The following is a 19837-nucleotide window of genomic DNA, read 5'->3' as shown; positions in this document are numbered from 1 at the left end:
GTTTTTATTAACTTCAGCTTGGAGAAGCTGTGTTTTCCACTGGCAACTGTTACAGGAAGTATTAGAAGTATACGCAGAGCAACAAAAACATTTGGAAAGAGGGTGGTCATCTTATTTGTGCACATATATTCCAGAATAGCCTTTGGAGTTGATCTTGCTGAAATGTATCTTGAAAGGGCTTTCAGTTCATCACCTAAATCACTCTCATCAATATCCCGCATATCATCATGTGTCAACACTGTCTCTAGTGCCCTGCATTGCTGGTGTAGGTCTTCTTCAGGTATAGTGAGGAGTTTTGGAATATCATACAACATCCCAAATATATTGCTGTGTTCCTTGAGCTACATGAAACGTTCTTCAACTGACTGTATTGCACAATCTAGCAGCTGGTTAAAGAATTCAACTTTGAATTGTTGTTTGGGGTCTCTTATGGGATTATCCCATGCCTCGTAATCAAAATGTCTTCTTCTTCAGTGACTCTTGTATTCTTGACTGGATGGGAAAATAGCTTCAGTGTGAAGTTCCTCTGCCAACTTCTATGCACTCTTCAGAACGTTTTGAAATCCCTCATCTGACCGATAAGACTGTAGGTATGACTTTGCTTTGTCCAGTTGTTCCATTGCTCCAGATATATCAAGGTCAACACCTTGGAGTCTCTTGCTTATAACATTTATTTCGAACAGTATGTCATGCCACAACACTAAGCCACACAGACAATTAAAGTTATGTATGTTTCTGGTGATTCCATTTCCCTCTGCCACTGTTCTCCCATGAACAGTTCTGTCATAGCATTATCCTCCATAATGGCAACTATAGCATCATCAATCTTCCCAATTTGGTGTTCGATAGGCTTTATCGCCTTCACTCGACTTTCCCATCATGTGGCACTCAGTGGTTTCAGTGTCAAAGAGGATGTTCCCAGATATTTCAAAATTTGCCATCGATGAGTTGATGTTTGAGTTATGCCAATATAATCCCTAGCACAGACACTCATTTTGACATACATGCTAAACCAAAAAGGTACATATCACTTGGGAAAGGGTTTAAACTATAAATTAATAAAAAGTCACTTATATCAGAACAGAGTGTCCACATGGGGAGTTACCAGTGTAACCATGTAAACAAGGCCTTAAATGGGCAGGACCACATTTTGCTCTTTTCCGCACTGCTAAATAGGCCTCCCATCTCCATTAGCTCACAACACACCTCTGGCCAATCCAGTCTGCCACAAACTATCAGATAAGTTGCATGAAGCCTCCTTGCCTACGTATGAGCCAGAGCAGCCTCTGGCAAGACCCTCGAAATGGATGCTACTAACAAGGGATCAAGGCCAGGTCTATATTACAAATTTTTGCTAGAATTGCCAGTCAGTGCTGTGATAAAGGATGATTTGTGACCAACATAATTGTGCTGGGAAGAGTCTTTAATGTAGATGCAGTTATAGTCAGTCACCAAACTTTCAAAGTATCATTGGTGGAAATGATGCTGGAACAAGCTAGTTGATAGCTTAGAACAATGTTGCAGACAGATTTCAATACACTGAACCACAAAGCCGAGGAGTCATGGACAAACTCTTGATGACTGGACCGTAGAACCAAATGAAGAATGGAAAAAAAAGGAAAAGTACAGTGGCCGAGTCATCACCCAGTTAAACAAGGGCCATGTTCGCTGCTCAGAAACCAAGGCAGGAGTGAAAAGTATGTGATCTGAACAAATAAAAAACAAACACACAGAACAGAGAATTACATGAGCTACTTGAAAGATAAGATGGAACATAACAACGTTACCTTAGGCTAGAGCATTTGCAGTAATGATGCAAGTAAAAAGATATAAGTGGGAAATCATCTGTCTATGCAAAATGATATGGGAAGGCAATGGAGAATTCTCTCATGATGAACACAGGATACTGACATCAGGAAGAAAAGATGGTGGATATCAGGATGGAGTTGCATTGGTGCTGAAGCTAAAGGCCAGCCCAGCTTTCAAGGTATTTAACCCGATATCTCTTTGTATGCTGAAGAGGAGATTCAGAATCAAATCCTGTGCTGTTACACTTGAACTATTGTATGTGCTGACCTCAGCAGAGCCCAAGGAAGAAACTGATGATTTTTTAGAATGATTCACAGGAGAGAGAATGAAGACGTACATGGAAGTGGGTCTTGCAAAGAAACAGGTGTTTAGACCAGGACGAAGTACCATATATCCATTATTTGTGATAAGACAAATATCAGAGAAGTATATAGAACACAACCAAACTTATTACAACAATTCTACAGACTTCAGAGCTTTTAATAGCATTTTGCAGAAAGGCTTATGACATCCCTGAAAAATTGATCAAGCTGCTAGAAAACATCTATAGCAAGTTGGTGAGGGTAGACAAGAAGCTGATGGAATTATTCAGGACAACCATACGAATGAAACAAGGATGCACACTATCGCCAGATTTGTTCATTTTGGTATACTGGAAGCAATAATGGCTGTAGCACAGAGAGGAAATGGATGGGATCACGTTACTAATATAACATCAGCAGTATTGATATGACAGGTCTCATATGCACTGATTTTTTTGTTTTTAAATCAAAATGTCTTTAGCCTTTCAGATCTCTGAGCTTTCTGAATGCAGTAGCAGCTAGTTAGTAATAATGAAGCAATGGAAAGGGATTCACACATTAATCATTTGTTTATTTCTCACTGAAAGGTGCTCAGAAACCAAGGTGATGAGTGCAGTGTAAAAACATGAATTGTTTTGCAATTGTAGCCTGGGACATGTCTGCGAAGTTGGAACCTCCTCCCTTTCTCCTGGTTCAGATTTGGGGTTTATTTCTTTGCTTAGGCGAAGTCTATAGGGCTAGTCTACACTACCCGCCTGGATCAGCGGGTAGAAATTGATCTCTCGGGGATCGATTTATCGCGTTTCATCTAGACGGATAAATCGATCCCCGAATCGACGCGCGTACTCCCACTTCGTCAGGAGGAGTAAGCGCCGTCGATGGAGGAGCCGCGGCAGTTGATTTGCCGCCATCCTCACAGCGGGGTAAGTCGAATAGGATACGTCGAATTCAGCTACGCTATTTGCGTAGCTGAATTTGCGTAGCTTAAATCGATCCCCTCCCACCCCCGGTGTAGACCTAGCCTAAGTTAGGATTGCTGAACTGGTGTAGCTATACTGGTAAAATGCTTCAAGTATGGATGCGGCTCCTACTGGCATATCTTATTCCAGCATCCCTGAGTGAAACAAACTATACTGGTAAAAGTGCGAACTTTGTCATAGGAGACTTTATGCACTTGGAGAGACAGATGCGCCCTTTCCCTAGCAGTTTTGCCACTAGCTACCCTCACTAGGTTTAGCATGCCAGCCGAGGCAAAGTCATGCCAGTGTGTGGTGCTGCTGTGCACACACAGCTGCTTGGAGCCTCTTCTGAGAGTGAGTTGCCTGGACCAACTGCAAGTGAACCACCACTTGTGGGTGCAGCTGTCTACTGTGCAGGAGGTACTGGCTTTGGAGCTCCAACCATGCACTCCTACTCCTCCATTTAAACTAGTGTGCTAAAAATAGCAGTTTGGCATGCTCCCAGCTGCTGTGTAGGTATACCCTCCATATACTGATGGATCTGGCTTACTCTGCTGGTTTCCCATGGTGTTTCTTCTATTCACTACCAAGAAGGGAAACAAACAGTTTTATTTAAATATAGAAATAAGATATATTTCCCCAGACTCTCCATTATACAGGTCATAGGGAATACTGGTGGGTCAAAATATTGGCAGCATCTCACTGTATCCATATCATGAGTGGGAAAGCAAGGTTAGCTCACTGTGACATTTATGATCCCCTAATTCTGATTATTAAATATTTTTTCTTCCATCCTGAAGTTTCATTTAGCCAAATCTCTTCAGTTAGGAGTGTTTGTTTTCTCAAGCTGTGAGTTATGAATTTTCTGGCACAGCCTACTCGTAATAGCAACCGCTTTTTCTTTCTCGGGCTAGAGAGCAAAATTTCTTTTGGCACATAGCTGAACAAACAAAGCAACAACAAGATGGAAAATATTAGCATGAAGCACAGTGGACACAAGCACATTTTCCTAGAAACTGAAAGAGTTAACCATTTACAAGCAACCAGAATGACAAAGACTTTGCCAACACTCAAGGGCAAATCCTCAGCTGGTGTAAATGGCTATAGCTGAGGATTTGTCCCTTGGAGTTTTTTGCTAGCATTTCCCACCGCTGCTACCAGCAGTTTTGCACCACCAGTGGCAGCAGCAGAAAGAGCTGTATAGACAGAGCTTCAGGTGTCCACTGGCATTTTAAACATGTGGGATAGCCTTGGCAGAAATCAATGTTTTTTAACTATATATATATATATATTCTTGATTTTTTTTTAATCCATTTAAATTTTCACAATTGTGGGAAATACGGGGCAGACACAAATTGTCAACATTGCAGGTCAAAACATACAAAATAAATATTCTTAAGTCAAATTCTAAAGTTCAAGCAGCATTTTTCCTTGCTTTGCCTGTTAATTTTGATCATTGGAAACATTTTTGTCATTTTGTGCATGTACAGTGAAATTGATGTTTACCGACATTTACTGATCAAAATTAAGGGTGTCAAATGATTAAAAAATAATCACAGTTAATCAGGAGATTAAAACTGTGATGAATTGCAACTTAAAAAAAAAAATCACACTGTAAAGCAATAATAGAATACCCATTAAAATGTATTATAAATATTGAGATTTTTTTTACATTTTCAAATATATTGGTTTCAATTACAACACAGAATACAAAGTGTACAGTGCTCACCTCATATTATTAGATTATCTTTTTTACAGTGCAAATATTTGTAAACAAAAGAAATGTATGAGGCGAATTGAAAAATACTACTTTTGCTTTTTTTAGTGCAAATACTTGTAATAAAAATATGAAGTGAGCACTGTACATTTTGTATTCTGTATTGTAATTGAATCAATATATTTGAAAATGTAGAAAAACATCCAAAATATTTATAATCAATTTTAATTGGTATTTTATTATTAACAGTGTGATTAAAAGGGCTATTAGTCGTGACTTCTTAAAAAAAAATCTAGTTAATTTGTTGTGTTAATCGCATGCATTAACTGCGATTAACTAACAGCCCTAATGAAAATCTAATCCTTCAAAGCCTAACTATGGCTTGTATTTTCCAAGATGTTCAGTATCAATATAACTATTCTCCCACTAAAGTCAGCAGTAGAATTTGTATGGACTTCAATGGGAGCAGAGTTAATCATTGCTGAGCCCTTCTGAATATTCCTCCCTATGCTGTATAAGACAGCGCACAATATGCCAGCAACCACCAGAACCAGGTCTCCATTAGCACTTCTATGACTGCAGTCCCTGATGAAGCTGAAACAGTGGTAGCAACAGCAAAAAAATAAAACAAAACAAACAAACAAAAAACACCACACTCTTACTGTATTAAATGGTTATAAAAGATTGAATAGAAGACCAGGCTTTCTTTAAAAAAACTGAAGTCTCAGAAGATATCACACTTTCACTATTTGTTAGAAATATTTTTGCTGTCATTTTGTGGTCATTCTCCATGCCACTGTTCTAAGCAACTGTGCATGCACTCAAAATAAGTGGTATGGTTGCCTCTGTGTGGGATTTAGAGTGTATTATACTCAGAGCTCAAGACCAGAGCTGGTCAAAAAATTCGGAATTTCCATTTTGCCAGAAAAAAAATGGCTCCAAATTAGAACGAAGAGTTCAAATTCTGAAATGTCCTGGAAAATGAATTTGTAAAAAAAAAAAAAACCTAATTTTAGCTCAATCAAAACATTGTTTTACTAAAACTGAAATGTTTTGTTTCAGTGATGATTTTTTAAACATTTTGTTTAATTTTACATTTTAAAATTAGGGCTTAATTGTGAACGTAAAAATCAAATTTAATAAAAATAAAAACCAAACATTTATAAACAAAATAATTTAGAAACAAAAGGAAGTGTTCCATTCTCCTACATTCAAAATGCTTGTTTCTAATTATTTTTAAATGAAATTTCATCAAAATCGCATTTCTGGAGAAAGTTTAGATTTCAACAAAATGGGGTTTTCCCCAAAGGAAAAAAATATTCTGCTGGAAAATTCTGACCAGCTCTTTTCACTACTAAGAACCCAAGGATTTCAAATCCTCAACTTGCTGAGCTTCTTCTGCAAGTACTGAGCAGCCTTGTTTCCCCCAAGCTCAGCAAGAAGATTTTGGTATGAAATTACCAGGACGAAAATAAGAAAGGGTGGGTAAAGGTGTTGCCAAGAAAGGACTGGATCAGTGACACACATGCTAGTGACAGGAGAGGTAATGAGGAAACATTGTTTAACAATAAAGGTTCAGAGGAAGGGAGGTCCTGGAAATAGAAACTCAAGATGATGTAAATACAGGGAAGGTAAATTGTTGCATTGTTTACAGGCCTGATGATAATGTATTGTAGGTGGAAGTGTTTCTGTAGAAAGCAAACTGTAAAGTTCAGACCAGGAACTGGAAGAGGGGCAAGTACCAGAGGCATCTCCTACTGGGCACATCCACCTACAATACAGCCCTCTAACAAGCCACAATTTATTTTAAAAATCAAAAGACTTGTCAGTGCACAGAAGCAGCAGCTATTTTGTCTTCAAAGTTGTTGTAGCCTGTACAGAGGGGAGACATGCACATGCACACACGCACACACACACAGCGCGTCCTGTGATGGAAACTTTATTTGTTCTTTCTTACTGTTGCTTTTCTCAATCTAAAATAAGTACCGGTATGTGAAATTGTTGTTCTTCATAAATGGAAATATACCATTGAGAGATTGTGGCTGTTCTCACAAGACCCTCTTGGGTCACATCCATGCCAGACAGGGCCGCCCAGAGGATTCAGGGGGCCTAGGGCAAAGCAATTTTGGGGGCCCCTTCCATAAAAAAAAATTGCAATACTATAGAATACTATATTCTCGTGGGGGCCTGGGGCAAATTGCCCCACTTGCCCCTCCTCCCCTCGGGCGGCCGTGATGCCAGATCTAGAAAAATCTATTTTTGGATGCCATTTAGACCCAAAGCCATAGGATCAGATAGAGAATTGGGGATCTGAATTGGAAGGACACTTGAAATTCAAAGGCTAAAGCAGAATGCCTTTGCCTTTACTCTGGGAGGGAACAACAAGTTAAAAATGGAGGGCCTTATTGAACAGAGTTCATGTAGTTGCTGGCAGAATTCATACAAGAATTGAGATCAAGGGATACAAATGAAATTTGGAAGTGGGGAAGCAAAAAAAAAAAGTGACAAACTTATAGCTAGGGGCCTGATTTACCAGTTCATTAAACTAGTTGTATTCCAGTTTGCCTTTATTGAATCAGTGGAGTTTCCTTCCATGTAAAGTTGGTGTTATGGAGTGATACTGTATTTACTACTGAACTGTTTTATTAGTGTGTAAGAATTCAGACTACCACTTCAAAATAAGAAAGCAGATATGGGAAAATCCTGGGATAGCTACAGAGACTATTTATTTCCAATTAGACTAACTTACCACAAGATGTCACCAACACCTAATAAAAGTTTAGGAAATAAAAATTAGGTTTATTTCAGCACAATTTTTGCAAAGTGATTTAGAAAATATGCACACTGTTCTCTTTGGACAAAGCTCACCATTGGCATAAAACTGGGCCCTTCTGTTCAAGATCAACCACTTCCCAATTCATAGTTTACTTGTGACACATGGCTTTATATATTTGCAGTTTATTGTTGTTGAAGAGGTCTTCTACAACATGTGAGATCCCATTATTCTTAACAATCTGTCCCAATATATATCTAGCTTAGACACTCTGGTTACCTTCCCCAGATCTGAAGAAGAGCTGAGTGAAGCTCAAAAGTTTGTCCCTTCCACCAACAGAAGTTGGTCCAATAAAAGATATTGCATCACCCAGCTTGTCTCACAAGGCTTCATAATCTTTCATAAATGCACACAAATCAGTGCCCCCAATTTGCCATGCAGCTCCCTAACACAACAATTTATAGTTAAGGTGGAGTCACCATACATTAGTGGTGCCTAATCCTGGGGAACAATGCCTTGGGACAATTACAGTGTTGTTATAACTAGAATAACTGATCATTAAATATGGGCCTTGGGTCTTTAGAAACCCAAACATAACATGGGAGATTTTCAAAGGTACAAACAGGAGCTTACTTTCAATGGGAGTTGGGAATCTAACTCCCCTTTGTGCCTGGAGTGGGGGGCATGGGAAGAGAAGGAACCACACACACCTGAGCCACTATTGCCAAGGACTGAAATAAAGGGCTGTTTGTTTTTAACATTAATTTTGTGAAGAAAAAGTTCTCAAAAGGATGATACATCTGATTCGCTTTTCTTCAAAAAGTACACTTTGGGGCATGCCCTTAAGACTTTGTTCACTGACCCTACTCCTTTTAACACTGGCTATTGTGTAGAAGTTTCCAGCCCTGGCTGTGCATTATTCTACTCAGGTGTTTACTGCTGCTCAGTACAGTCAGTACAAGATATCTGGAATCAATGAGACAGAGAGAAGAAGTGACTCAGCACTTCTTGTGCCTAGTCTAGAGAAGTCTGGAATCAGGCACCTAAAAATTAAGATGCCCACAATCACATGCCACCTCGGACTCTTTGGGGACTGGACTAGATGGGGCATTCAAATGTCTTCATACAGCAGAGGGAACACATAGGTACCTCCTTTGATCTTTGCCTCATTGCTCCCAGGATATTTCTTGTTGTCTAAAATAGAATAACTAAAATCACTAAGCAGATGCTGGGGTTAGCTGAGCTGTGGAGAGCACAGGCCAGATTGTGATGGTGAGTTTAATCCTCTTTTACACTGTTTCATCCCTGGACTGCTGCTCTGTGAAGGGCCAGTTCACCTGCACTGTGTTACAGCAGTTGTCCCCAACATTAACTCTAGCGGTTACAGGGGGCCAAAACACACAGCTGAACATAGCATAACCCAGGAGTATCACAGCTCCTTTTTTCCCCTCTGTTACAGTGGCATCAAGGGGTGAGTGTCACTTTACACCACCACTAGACATCATTCTTACACTGTAGTGATCTTCCCTGAGCTGGTTAAACTGTCTTTAGTGACAGATTGCCTAGGCAGAGTGGTGTAAAATGAGTATACCATACCACAGATTCTGACCCATTACACTTATATATTTTAAAAACAGTGTGGGGGTGATATGGGAGAAAAATCTCAACATAATACCCCAGGATGCTGATTATTGTGTAATAATGTATTCTTGGCAATTGTTTCATGTCCTACCTCCAGCATGTCATTATTGCACAATAACTCAGGCCTCGTGGTGTCTTATTGCTTAAGTAACAGATAGCAGGGTCCAGATGGATACATGATTACAGAGAGTAGGACCAGTTCATTTGCACCAAATCCTAGTAGAAAATAAGTTAACAAAACTTGTGTGCACTTCTGCAGTGCACTGACTTTAGAAAAGACAGAGTTATTCCACGTGGTACTGGTGGATTAAGGGATGAAAAGAGAGGATGCTCAGTTTAAGTTAAAATGTTTTTACCAAAAGATTTTTCTAATAAATCTAGCAGTTGCTACTCTGTGCCAATAAGAAATACACCAAATCGGGTGGTTCAGTCCAGCAATTCTTATTTGGGTGAAATTTTTCTTGAAGCCAGTGAGGGAGTTTGTCTGTATAAGGGCTCTTAGACATGGCTCAACAGCGTGAAGTTAGAGCTATATATGCAGTGAAGGAGGTAAAGATACAAAATGCCAGCTTTACTTAAAAATAGCACTAATTAAACATCCACATTAGAGATGGGTCGGAGCCACACAGTTGTGATTAGGGGTCAAACCCTGTCTTTCCAAAATCCAGCCCAGATTGCTGGCTTGAGCTCACCTCTAATCGACACTGGGTAAAATTCATCACCAGGAAGAGAGCCAGCACAAAGCCAATGCATCACTTAAACCCCACAGAGATCAGACTACTCATCTAAGCTCTCTGACATGGAAGAGAAGTTTTCCTTTCCCCCAGCCCACTGCATACATGCATTTCAGTTGGCTTCCAACTGCTATAGCTCTAGGACAAGACCCCACCCCAGCCACCTGTAGGCTGTCTACACTAGCACTTGCTGTGGTATAATTTATGTTGCTCAAGGGTGTGAACCCCACCTCCTCGAGTGACGTAAGTTACACCGACTTAAGCACCGGTGTGAACAGCGATATGTCAGCGGGAGAGCTTCTCCCACCAACATTACTCCAGACCTGTGAGTGGCAGTAACTGCTAAGCTGACAGGAGAGCTCTCTCCCATTAGAGAGCTTACAGAGGCTCATCTGCATCGCTGAAGCGCCACCACTGTAAACTCTAGAGTAGCTGTATCCTAAATCAAGTCCTTTTGTAAGTACATTTGTGTGTACTGTCGGTAAGAATCCCTGCTCTCATATAGCTTCCACCATGCCATTCTGGGTGTTTTGCAACTGGGCTGCCTCCATCCTTAGGCCCAGGTCCAACAAGGCAAGTTAGCACAAGCCTCACAAAACCACTGTAAGATAGACAAGTAAGTAATATTATTCCCATTGTAATGCCACAGTTTCCCCTTCATAAAGGGGGGAGGGAAATCTGCCAAGCTCAGTGACGGAGTCAGGAAGAGAACCAGGAGCCCACATCTCCTGCTCCCCTGCCTCAACAAACCATGCCCTCTCCCTTAGATGTCTGCAATACCCTGCCAGTCACCAACCTCTCTGTCTCCTTCCTGCTCACTCTTAACAGGGAACCTGTTTACAAAATGAACTACCTGAAAATCTGTAAGTTGAATGGACTTAGTTGCACACGTGCATAGGTCCATGCTCAGGGCTATCTTCCCATTACTTTGTGGGTAAAATATTGTATTAAATAAGCTCAGTGACACAAGATGGGTTCCCCCCCTTATTTGTATTATAGTGGTTTCTGCACTAGTTGCCAAGATCTTGGCTAAGGGTTTTATGTCAATCACTAAAACTATTAAATCAGCATGTTAGGTCTGCAGCAGTCATATTTTGCTTAGTTTATACCTGAGAGTGATGGAGGCTAATTGAGGGAATCTGGCAGCCTGTTTCTGAATGCTGATTTATACAGGTTATGGTGGCCTTGGTGTATTAAGAGGTAAGTCTGCCTTCACATGGGGCATTTTCCTCAATCGTTAAAACAGACCAAAATAGAGGGGGAAATTCACCAGTTCTCATCATGGTTGTTGATATTGTAAAGCGAAGTGTCAATGCATCATCTGGGATGGGATATGTCACAGGAAAAAGAAAATAAATGTACCCGATAGGAGAGTCCATGTCCCCAGCCAAGTCCACACTCAGCCAAGTATATTGGGGAGTGCAAGCAAGAGATGAATATGGAGCGGTGATTGGGGAACGTGCCATCCACACACCCCACTATTGCCAAAAAGGGAGAGGGAACTGCCAGAGCCATGTTGTTTCCCCTGGTATCTGATAAGGGAGGGGAAGCCAGGGGCACAGTCTTCCTTTTCCCCTGGAAAAGGAATGAGGGCTGGAGGGGGCAGGCTCTCCCTCTCTGACCTCTGGAGGGGAGGGGGAATTAGCAGATGCTCGGTCCATCTTCCTCTTTTCTTCTCCAGGAAGATAGGGAACAATTATATTGAATTCTTCTTTCCCCCCTCATGAGATGAGGGAGCTGTTTCATCTACTGGTGCGAAGGCTTGAAACTCAAGGAAGTTGGAGCTCAAGGGAATCCTTAGCCAGGCACCAGCTCTTCCTACTTCACACTCTCCCAACTGCTGAGTCCAAGTTTCCCCATTCAGTGACTATGCAGAAGGAAGGAGTATTCTATGAAAGCACAGACAAGTAAGAGGAACAGGGACTGTCCTACTTTAGGTAGAGGAGGGGAGCTGCACTCCAATATATCCACTGTTCAGCATCGCACATTTGCTGGGCTGATGAATGACTGCCCCCCACCCCCTGTGAGCTCATTGACTCAGCACCTCTAGCTTGCTGGCCAGTTACAGGCCTCTGAGGTCGCTGGATCAGTACCTCTAAACTTGCTGGGTTTATGTCAAGAAACAGGTTTTTGTGAGGTTACTGGCTCCGCAAATCTAGTTTCCTGGGTTTATGGCAAGGGACTAGCCTTTCAGAGGTCACTGTCTCAGCCCTTCTAGTTCTCTGGTATGTTGTCAAGTTGCAGGTCTTTGTAAGTTCACTGACTCAACTCCTCTGATTTGCTGGTCTGATGTCAAGGGACATGTCTTTATGAGGTTACTTGCTCAGCACTTCTAGCTTGAGGGGATGATGCCAAGGCCCAGAACTTTAGGAGTTTACGGGCTGAGCGCTATTAGCTTACTAGCATGATGTTGAGGGATTGGCTTGTGTGAGGTTACTGGCTCAGCAGCTTTAGCCAGCTGGTCTGATATCAAGACAAGACTTTGATGCTATTGGATTAGCACTCCTAGCTTGCTGGGATGAAGTGAAAGCATGTGTGAAGCTATTGCCTGTTTTCTCTGATTCAGGAGAGGAGACAGCAGTGCCAACCTCACCCTAGTTAGTTCTCTTTCAACCTTGAGTTTGCCCGTTACGTCAATTGTATTCCCTTGGAAAAGGAAAACTTATAGCAAAGTGAAATATTGCTTTGGAGCCACATAGTTCAGTTTATAGCAACCAGACTGGAAATCAGAGATATTGCTTAGAATAAATTGCACAATCTTTCAAAACGTTGTGTTGCAACATAACCTTCATGTAAGGAGGTGACTGCATTTGTCTCATTTGATATACAGATATTCTTTGCTTGATTTCAGGAAAGGAGTTGTTCTACCATTTTGGTGTCTGTCTAATCCAGTTCTCTCATTGTCACTTACCTTTTAGCTCCAATGCAGATTTTATTTTCCAGCACTGACTTTTATCAGTGACTGTTTTTGGCACTAGGGGAGAGGTTCTTAGATCATCCAGGATAGATAACTTCCAAAGCCATTTCAGAGCATGGAAAATTTCCTTCTCTATATTTTTTTTTTTTTAAACAAAGTAGGATATATGCCATCTCCTTAGATGTTGGCATATATGTGCCTGGTTCTCCACTGCCTTGTCCATGTGTCCCTATGCAAACTAAATATAAAGTGTTTCCATAGTGAGCTAACGTTTTACACCTACTTTGTACTGGTGTCAATGACTACATACAATGCAAGACAGTGAAGAATCAGATCAGAATTTATGGGATGATTCTGCTCGCAGACTGGTGAGAATCAGAACTCCAGTGAAGTCAACTGAGTAAGGGTGATATAAAGCCAGCCAGAAGAAAATCATGCCCCCGTATTTCAGTTCTGGAAATGCAGAGTTGTTGGCCCCAAATGTGTCACTGATGGAAGTATCACCTCCTCAGGTTAGCTAGTTACAAGCAGAAGGGGTGACGGGGAGAATGGCAGGCTTTCATTAGGAACTGCCCTACTGGATCAGACCCAAGGCCCATCTAGTCCAGTAGCCTGTCCCCAACAGGGGCCAGTACCAGATGCTTCAGAATGTGTAAGAAACCTTCCTCAGTAGGCAAATGTGAAAGGAGATTATGTCACCTTAGGTCTCAGACTTTAGTAGTTAGAAATGGGTTTAAACCCTGATGCGTGAAATTTAACATCCCTTCCAAAATATGTTAACACTAGTTATCTGTATAAATGTCCAATCCCTGTTTGAATCTTGCTAAATTCTTGACCTCAACATTTTGTGGCAGTGATTTGAACAGCTAATTGCAGTCCAATTGTTTGAAAAAGCATTTTCTTGTGTCAGTTTTAAATTGACCACCTTTTAATTTCATTGAATGGTGCCTTGCTTTTGTGTTATGGCAGAGGGACAATAGAAGTCACAGATCTGCTTTTTCTTTAACATTTAATTTTATACTTTTATTGTTTCTCCTCTTATTTGTCATTTTTTAAAGTTAACAATCCCATCCCATCCCAGCAATACAGATACAGGTGAGCAACCGTTTTCATGTTCTCTCCACAGGTACTAATGGGGAGAGCGGACTAGATGATACATCTGAGGGAAGGGAGCAGAAGGAGACTCCACTGACTGGAAGGCCTGAGATGCACTGTCCTAGGGATGGGAGTTCAACGACCAATGCTCCCAAGAGGAGGCGGCAGGTGGTGGCGGTCAGGGACTCCCTCCTAAGAGGGACTGAGTCATCTATCTGCTGTCCTGACCGGGAAAGCCAAGAAGTGTGCTGCTTGCCAGGAGCTAGGATTCATAATGTGACGGAGAGACTGCTGAGACTCATCAAGCCCCTGGATTGCTACCCCTTCCTGCTTCTCCACGTGGGCACCAATGATATTGCCAAGAATGACCTTGAGCGGATCACTGCAGACTACATGGCTCTGGGAAGAAGGATAAAGGAGCGTGAGGTGCAAGTGGTGTTCTCGTCCATCCTCCCTGTGGCAGGAAAAGGCCCAGGTAGACACAGCTGAATTGTGGAAGTCAACAAATGGCTACGCAGGTGGTGTTGGAGAGAAGGCTTTGGATTCTTTGACCATGGGATGGTGTTCCAAAAAGAAGGATTGCTAGTTAGAGATGGGCTCCACCTAATAAAGAGAGGGAAGAGCATCTTTGCAAGCAGGCTGGCTAACCTAGTGAGGAGGGCTTTAAACTTGGTCTCCTTCCCCTGGTGAACCTAAGCCATGAAGTAAGTGGGGAAGTGGGAGACCAGGAGGAAGCATAAGCAGGAAAGCACAAGAAGGGAGGACTCCTGCCTCATACTGAGAAAGCAGGACAATCAGCGGGTTATCTTAAGTGCCTATACACAAATGCAAGCAGCGTGGGAAACAAGCAGGGAGAACTGGAAGTCCTGGCACAGTCAAGGAATTATGATGTGATTGGAATTACAGAGACTTGGTGGGATAACTCACATGACTGGAATACTGTCATGGATGGATATAAACTGTTCAGGCAGGGCAGAAAAGGTGGGGGAGTAGCATTGTATGTAAGAGAGCAATATGACTTCTCAGAGCTCCAGTATGAAACTGCAGAAAAACCTGAGTCTCTGGATTAAGTTTAGAAGTGTGAGCAAAAAGGGTGATGTCGTGGTGGGAGTCTGCTATAGACCACCAGACCAGGGGGATGAGGTGGACAAGGCTGTCTTCAGGCAACTAACAGAGGTTACTAGATCACAGGCCCTGGTTCTCATGGGGGACTTCAATCGCTCCAATATCTGCTGGGAGAGCAATACAGCGGTGCACAGACAATCCAGGAAGTTTTTGGAAAGTGTAGGGAACAATTTCCTGGTGCAAGTGCTGGAGGAACCAACTAGGGGCAGAGCTCTTCTTGACTTGCTGCTCACAAACAGGGAAGAATTAGTAGGGGAAGCAAAAGTGGATGGGAACCTGGGAGGCAGTGACCATCAGATGGTCGAGTTCAGGATCCTGACACAAGGAAGAAAGGAGAGCAGCAGAATACGGACCCTGGACTCTAGAAAAGCAGACTTTGACTCCCTAGGGAACGGATGGGCACAATCCCCTGGGAGAATAACATGAGGGGGAAAGGACTCCAAGAGAGCTGGCTGTATTTTAAAAAAATCCTTAATGAGGTTGCAGGAACAAACCATCCCAATGTGTAAAAAGAATAGTAAATATGGCAGGCGACCTGCTTGGCTTAACAGTGAAATCCTTGCTGATCTTAAACACAAAAAAGAAGCTTACAAGAAGAAGTGGAAGATTGGACAAATGACCAGAGAGGAGTATAAAAATATTGTTCAGGCATGCAGGAGTGAAATCAGGAAGGCCAAATCACACTTGGAGTTGCAGCTAGCAAGAGATGTTAAGAGTAACAAGAAGGGTTTCTACAGGTATGTTAGCAACAAGAAGGTGGTCAGAGAAAAAGTGTAGGCCCCTTACTGAAAGGGGGAGGCAACCTAGTGACAGAGGATGTGGAAAAAAGCTAATGTACTCAATGCTTTTTTTGCCTCGGTCTTCACAAACAAGGTCAGCTCCCAGACCACTGCACTGGGCAGCACAGTATGGGGAGGAGGTGACCAGCCCTCTGTGGAGAAAGAAGTGGTTCAGGACTATTTAGAAAAGCTGGACGATCACAAGTCCATGAGGCCGGATGTACTGCATCCGAGGGTGCTAAAGGAGTTGACGGATGTGATTGCAGAGCCATTGACTATTATCTTTGAAAACTCATGGCGATCGGGGGAGTCCCGGATGACTGGAAAAAGGCTAATGTAGTGCCCAGCTTTAAAAAAGGGAAGAAGGACGATCTGGGGGAACTACAGGCCAGTCAGCCTCACCTCAGTCCCTGGAAAAGTCATGGAGCAGGTTCTCAAGGAATCAATTCTGAAGCACTTAGAGGAGAGGAAAGTGATCAGGAACAGACAATATGGATTCACCAAAGGTTAGTCAGGCATGAGTTGCCCAATTGCCTTCTATGATGAGATAACTGGCTCTGGGGATGAGAGGAAAGCAGTGGATGTGTTATTCCTTGACTTTAGCAAAGCTTTTGATATGGTCTCCCACAGTATTCTTGCCAGCAAGTTAAAGAAGCATGGGCTGGATGAATGGACTATAAGGTGGATAGAAAGCTGGCTAGATCGTCGGGTTCAACAGGTAGTGATCAATGGCTCCATGTCTCGTTGGCAGCCGGTATCAAGCGGTGTGCCCCAAGGGTTGGTCCTGGGGCCGGTTTTGTTCAATATCTTCATTAATGATCTGGAGGATGGCATGGACTGCACCATCAGCAAGTTTGCAGATGACACTAAACTGGGAGGAGTGGTAGATACGCTGGAGGGTAGGGATAGGATACAGAGTGACCTAGACAAATTAGAGGATTGGGCCAAAAGAAATCTGATGAGGTTCAACAAGGACAAGTGCAGAGTCCTGCACTTAGGATGGAAGAATCCCATGCATTGCTACAGACTAGAGACTAAATGGCTAGGCAGCAGTTCTGCAGAAAAGGATCTAGGGGTTACAGTGGATGAGACCCTGGATATGAGTCAACACTGTGCCCTTGTTGCCAAGAAGGCTAACAGCATTTTGGGCTGTATAAGTTGGGGCATTGCCAGCAGATGGAGGGACATGATCATTCCCTCTATTCGACATTGGTGAGGCCTCATCTGGAATACTGTGTCCAGTTTTGGGTCCCACACTACAAGAAGGATGTGGAAAAATTGGAAAGAGTCCAGCGGAGGGCAATAAAAATGATTAGGGGGCTTGAGCACATGACTTATGAGGAGAGGCTGAGGGAACTGGGATTGTTTAGTCTGCAGAAGAGAAGAATGAGGGGGGATTTGATAGCTGCTTTCAACTGCCTGAAAGGGGGTTCCAAAGAGGATGGATCTAGGCTGTTCTCAGTGGTACCAGATGGCAGAACAAGGAATAATGGTCTCAAGTTGCAGTGGGGGAGGTTTAGGGTGGATATTAAGAAAATCTTTTTCACTAGGAGAGTGGTGAAGCACTGAAGTGGGTTACCTAGGGAGGTGGTGGAATCTCCTTCCTTAGAGGTTTTTAAGGTCAGGCTTGATAAAACCCTGGCTGGGATGATTTAGTTGGGTATTGGTCCTGCTTTGAGCAGGGGATTAGACTAGATGACCTCCTGCGGTTCCTTCCAACCCTGATATTCTATTATCCTTTTCCTTCGCTGTTCATCTGAGATTTTTTTCCATGCCCTTGATCATGCTTGTCACCTTTCCCTGAACCCTCTTCAGTTCTGCGATATCTATTTTGAGGTGGGGTGACCATATTTCAGATGAGGCTGCACCATCCATTTATGTGAAGGCAATTCAATGATCTCCTGCAGCTTTGTGTCCTCCTCATGCTTTGAGCATGAAGCCAGTTTCTTGAAGCTTTATTACTCCAGTGTGTTAACTATGGGACACAGTCCAATATAGTCAATTTGGGGACACCAGATAACTAGTAGTTAGCTACTGTACCATGTTAATGATAGACAGAGCAGCACTATCCTCTGGTCAATTTTAAATTAACACTGTTAATGTTTTGCAGAAGTGGAAAGAAAGGCATCCAACTATGACAACTGTTAACTCACAGTATTGCACGTGTGCTGTATATAGAAGAGTGTTTAGAAAACAGAAAGCTGTACAAGTGACAAATACTGCTGCCTGTCACTCTTTAAAACAACCCCCAAAAGTTTCTCATTAACAAGTTTGCAATCCTTTTATAAATTAATCCTTTCTGTTATATTTGTTATGGCAGTTTTTTCTCCCCATTACCTCTGTTCCTTTTTTTTATTAAATTATTATTATTATATTAAAGAGATTTTTTTTTAAACTTAACAGAGGCTTTCCCCTTCTCTGCTCCTCTCCATGCATCTATGTTGTAAAGAATGTCCTTCTCTTGTTCCCCTCCACATCAGGCATACAACTTTTCTCCCAGAATAATATTCATATTCATTCTAGGCCTGATTCTACCTCCAGGTAGATGAATCAACTCACCGCTGGAATGTCTTCTCACAGCTAGGCATGACACAACAACCTTTTCTCCTCTAGTGTCCTCTATGGACAGCAGTTCCAGCCCTGCCATGGCCTGTCTTCTCATGACTCAGCTTTCCAGATAGGTCATGTTTAGTCCCACCACTCCTAGGGTAACAGCAAATTCAACAATCCCTCCATCTGGTCTGCCCCTCTCAATTCTAGACCCACTGGTCTGTATGCCCTTTTCTCACAGATTCCCATAGCCCATGTCCCCTTCTCAGGGACTTCATACCACCTTACCAGTGGGTGCTAGGGGGAATCTAGGCTGCCTTCTCCACTGGGTTCCAGTCCAGGGACCCTAGGATAGGAAGTTAAGGTTTACGCCACAGACTCCTTGCTGCCACCTTGGATTTCTTGCTATCTCTTTCTTGGGCTCTCTCCTCACCCTGGAAGTGCCTTCCTGTTCCCCATGTGTCTCTCCACTCAGTTTCCCAGTAGCAAGGACAACAGAGTTCTTCCCTGCAGCCCCTTCTGCTTCAGACTTCCTGTTTATAGAACCATCCAGTCCCTCCCCAGCTGGATTTCATTATTAATTAGGCCTAGCCCAGCTTACAGGTGCAATCAGGTGGGCAAACTGAGCACTGAGACTCCTGTTAACCCTTTGTTCATCTATATGGGGTAGACACTCCATTACACTCCTACTGACATTGAGTAGAATCTTACTCAGCAAGTAGTCTCATTGATTTTAATGGTATTCCTTGAAGAGTAAGGTACTACTCTAGGGGAGTAAGAATGGCAGAATATAGTCCTCTATTTGCTCTGCCTTCTTTCAACAGTCATGTTTTTCAAGTTAGGTTCTGAATAAGTTATTAGAGCTGAATCACTAAGTATCTTGCCACTAGAGCAGGAGTTTCTCAATCCAAACCCCCTGGGTGTTAATGAATGTTTAACCCATTGTAATTCATCTGTTTAACTAACACTATTAAAATCAGATTCAGAAATACTGTATTGAGAGTGGCTGGCTAAAACAGTCCTCTTAGCATACAATTAGTGACCATATTGTCACAGTCTGCATTAAGGACCAGTCCTCATCACCTCTCTAGTGCCAATTTCTTGCATACATTGCTGATTGAAGCCAAGATGGATAGTCTTAGGGTTTGTCTACAGAGCTAGTTAGTGCACAGCCAGCTGGGGTGTGAACATACAGTGCTGTGCACTAGCCTGCTGTGCACTAACGGGCCATATGGGACTTCTCACCATGCAATAAAAAAAAGTGCAGTACAGAAATTACACATTTCAAACGGAAGTTACAAGCCTTCTGTGACAGTCCCATATTGGGCAGAAGGAAGGGCCCCAACTTCCTTAGGAAGAGCTCTGGGAGGTCTTGCTTGCCAGAAATTTAGTAAGGCCACAGCCAGTGCTCTACTCCACTAGGAAGTGCAGCATGT

The 19837-nt window shown here is 42.5% G+C and overlaps 1 protein-coding gene across 2 annotated transcripts in view; it reads right to left on the bottom strand.

The window, feature by feature from the left end:
• GLIS3 (GLIS family zinc finger 3) overlaps window positions 1–18937 on the bottom strand; it is a 289724-nt gene extending 270787 nt beyond the window's left edge. The window contains exon 1 of one of the 2 annotated variants that reach the window (XM_065549353.1): window positions 18835–18937. The gene's annotated coding sequence lies outside the window, so the exon portion shown is untranslated. Of the gene's footprint in view, window positions 1–18689 lie in introns of both variants that reach the window. The other variant, XM_065549352.1, reaches the window with a different exon arrangement.
• Window positions 18938–19837: the final 900 nt, after the last annotated feature.

Source organism: Chrysemys picta, chromosome 6, assembly GCF_011386835.1.
Source record: "Chrysemys picta bellii isolate R12L10 chromosome 6, ASM1138683v2, whole genome shotgun sequence".
Taxonomy (NCBI): Eukaryota; Metazoa; Chordata; order Testudines; family Emydidae; genus Chrysemys; species Chrysemys picta.
Note: the sequence above shows the minus strand (reverse complement) of the source record. Positions and strands in the feature narration are given on the sequence as shown.